This window comes from Eimeria mitis, genomic scaffold (genome assembly GCF_000499745.2).
Source record: "Eimeria mitis Houghton genomic scaffold, Emh_scaff6704, whole genome shotgun sequence".
Classification (NCBI taxonomy): domain Eukaryota; phylum Apicomplexa; class Conoidasida; order Eucoccidiorida; family Eimeriidae; genus Eimeria; species Eimeria mitis.
Window position 1 is genome coordinate 2351 of NW_013574832.1, and position 244 is coordinate 2594.

Here is a 244-nt window from a genome sequence, read left to right on the forward strand (position 1 = left end):
CGAACCTTCTTCTTATTTAGATGTTAAACAAAGAATACAAGCTGCTAATATCATCAGGGGAGCTGTTACTAATGATAATTATATTATTGTGGTGAGAAAGGGGCGAGGGTTTAGGGTTTAGGGTTTAGGGTTTAGGGTTTGGGGTTCTTTTGAGGGGTTAGGGGTTAGGGTTTAGGGTTTTTTTGAGGGTTTTAGGGTTTAGGGGTTAGGGTTTAGGGTTTAGATGTTAAACAAAGAATACAAG